Below are 3,436 nucleotides of genomic sequence, written 5' to 3' on the forward strand. Positions count from 1 at the left end.
TTCCACGACGATATGAAACTTACCGCTTTGCTGAGCGCAGCACACTCCTCTTAAAAAGGTAATGCATAGTGACCATTTGATTGGTCATGATTGAATGCACCTGCAACACACCCACTGACAATATGGGTGCTTTGGGATAAAGCGCACCGAGTGCACTCTGCAATGCAAACTAATATTATGTGAGTGCGCTCCCGGTGTGCATAACCGAACGAACCAATTGTTCATTCTAATGAACAATGGGTGCCCATTTCCTGTCCGAAAAATACCAAGTGTGTATTGCCACGCCCCACCTGTCACGCTGTTGAATGTGCTGCACTTCGGTTCGCCTAGCTGTTTCCCTATTATTATTATCTCTGTGTATCCATTTTCTATGTAACATGGATTTTAACCTATTGTTCGTGAGTGTATGGCCCCTTAATTGATGTGTTTACGGTATATTGTTGTTCTGGAGTAGATCTTCACATACAGCCGATTGGTTTATTCATTAATTGAGTGACGACACCCAGTTGATTCTCACCTATTTAAGGAACTTGAGAAAGCCCGGAGAGGCGAAACATTGTTGTATATAGGTTGAAATAAAGGACAGGGAGCAGAGTTATATTGTGTGCGGACATTCCACTTATTCTCCCTGTTTGCGGTGATGTCATCAGAACACGTTACCTATCCCACTCTGTCCGATGGAAACCCTGTAAGTCTTAAAACGTATTAGAATAAGCAAATTAAACAATGCAAATGTAACTCGTGTAATTCGTTATTGGGAGGGAAACTGTTCTACAATCAATTAACTCGTGTAACTCGTGAATGGTAGGGAAAGTGTTTTAAACACTGTGGTGGAAAAAGTTAAAACATTGTTTTACTTCATTAAAAGTATCAATACTGTAATGTAGAAGTCTGGAATTCAAAATTCACTTGAGTAAAAGTACATATTGGTGTCAAAATACCAAAAGTAGAAAGTATTAATTTTGCAGCCAGCAAGTCCGGTTTCAGTTCCTTATACACACACGCACGCACACGCACGCGCGCGCGCGCGCACACACACACACACACACACACACACACACACACACACACACACACACACACACACACACACACACACACACACACACACACACACACACACACACACACACACACACACAGATGCCATGTTGCTTTATGAAGAACAGAGCAGTGATTTCTCAGCTGCTTAAACACCAGCTGTCTACACTCCAAGTCTGTCTGACTGCGTGTGTGCGTGCTGAGGGACTCCAGAAGTATGTCTCTGTGTGTTTCTGTGCAAGTGTGCTTTTGTGTTTGTGGAATATGTGAGCATGACACACGTGTATTACATTTTAACTAGGAATGGTGTGGGAAGGTATGCATAATGCATACAGTGTGTGTATGTGTGTGCACTGCGCACAATCCACACATGCTTGTGTGTATGCAAGTCCTTTTTTATCAGGACTGTGTGTGTGTGTGTGTGTGTGTGTGTGTGTGTGTGTGTGTGTGTGTGTGTGTGTGTGTGTGTGTGTGTGTGTGTGTGTGTGTGTGTGTGTGTGTGTGTGTGTGTGTGTGTGTGTGTGTGTGTGTGTGTGTGTGTGTGTGTGTGTGTGTGCGTGCGTGCGTGCGTGCGTGCGTGCGTGCGTGCGCCTGCTAGTTACTGTAGTGTACATGGTGATGGTTGTTACAGTACAGAGTACAGAGAATACTGACACCCTGCTCCTCATAAATTATCCTCTAATACCTACTGTTGTTCTTTGTTTTCTGACTCTCTCTCTCTCTCTCTCTCTCTGTAGTTACAGCCTGGAAGGCCTCAGTGGAGAGCATGAGTGTGTGAAGGGCCCTGCATCGTGCTCCCATCGGGCGGCCTCCTCCCAGCGGGGGAGCATGCTGAACAGTGAGGCGGAGGAGAGGGGAGGAGGAGGAGGAGGAGGAGGCTCCCTGGTGTCTCTCAGCGAGGAGCAGGAGTTCACAGGGGAGCATGGAAACACGGAGGACCAGGTTCGGCTCGAACTCGTTGTGAAAGATGTTTGGCCATATGCTGTAGGTGTTCATTGTGTTATGTTATCTAGTTCAGTCGGGAGCCCGACACACACGATCTACACACAATCTACTAGTCCCCACAACGCCTCACATTGCGTTGTGGACTTGTAGATCGTGTGTCGATTGTGTGGAGTTGTAGATCGGCTATTTTCAAAATACTACGCAAAATTGAATATAGGATGTATCTTTCGAGGCAAACTAATTATTTTGCGGGGTCCCCAGTTCAAATATGATTATTTTGCGGGGTCCCCAGTTCAAATATGATTATTTTGCGGGGTCCCCAGTTCAAATATGATTATTTTGCGGGGTCCCCATTTCAAATATGATTATTTTGCGGGGTCCCCAGTTCAAATATGATTATTTTGCGGGGTCCCCATTTCAAATATGATTATTTTGCGGGGTCCCCAGTTCAAATATGATTATTTTGCGGGGTCCCCATTTCAAATATGATTATTTTGTGGGGTCCCCTGTTCAAATATGATTATTTTTGGGGGTCCCCATTTCAAATATGATTATTTTTGGGGGTCCCCATTTCAAATATGATTATTTTTGGGGGTCCCCATTTCAAATATGATTATTTTTGGGGGTCATGGCCTGAAAAGGTTGAGAACCACTGATCTAGTTGATAAGTAGCAGATATGTTTGGGTTTATTAGGTTCAGCCAAATATAAGTTTAAGGTTTAAATCTAAGTCTAAGGTTTGAGTTGAGTGAGTTTAAAAATAACAAGCTAACAAAAATACAGAAGCTAATGAACAAAATTCCAAATCAACTAGTAAAAACAAGCCTTTCGTCATCCCTGACCCCAGTTCCAATGTGACCTGACCTTAGTTACATGTCTGTCCACTGTCATATCAAAAATAAAACTGAAATGCCAAAAACAAACAATTAAAAAGCAGTGAGCAGATAAGTTCTAGACAGCAGAGAGATCAGCCTCAGTCAAAATCGATACAAGATTATAATTGGAGTTGGCAGGAATCCATGGAAATATGCCTATTGATTGTGTGTAATGATTATGCAGTTTTGCTTCCATCTTACATAACCTTATTTGATCTCTCTCTATGATATATCTTATGGACTGTCATCTCAAAATGATAGTGGGGTGTCAACACTGGGGACTCCACTTGAGCCTCTTCAAATCCACCTGCAGCGTTTGAGCGTGTCCATAAGTCTTAAGCACTACACCATGGCATAGACAGATGCATGCCTCATAAAGTTTGCTGATATTGATCTGTTGATAATTTGATGCAGCTGGCCTGCAGGCAGATTGAGTTGCTGCTGTGTGTGTGTGTGTGTGTGTGTGTGTGTGTGTGTGTGTGTGTGTGTGTGTGTGTGTGTGTGTGTGTGTGTGTGTGTGTGTGTGTGTGTGTGTGTGTGTGTGTGTGTGTGTGTGTGTGTGTGTGTGTGTGTGTG

General features: G+C 43.6%; 1 protein-coding gene across 1 annotated transcript in view; it reads left to right on the top strand.

Moving 5' to 3' along the window:
* Positions 1-1,929: 1,929 nt before the first annotated feature.
* Positions 1,930-3,436, top strand: part of LOC306920965 (A-kinase anchor protein 13-like) — a 55,608-nt gene continuing 54,101 nt past the window's right edge. The window contains exon 1 of the mRNA XM_079497984.1: positions 1,930-1,983. The gene's annotated coding sequence lies outside the window, so the exon portion shown is untranslated. The remainder of the gene's footprint in view (positions 1,984-3,436) is intronic.

Source organism: Electrona antarctica (assembly GCF_951216825.1).
Source record: "Electrona antarctica genome assembly, chromosome: 3".
Taxonomy (NCBI): domain Eukaryota; kingdom Metazoa; phylum Chordata; class Actinopteri; order Myctophiformes; family Myctophidae; genus Electrona; species Electrona antarctica.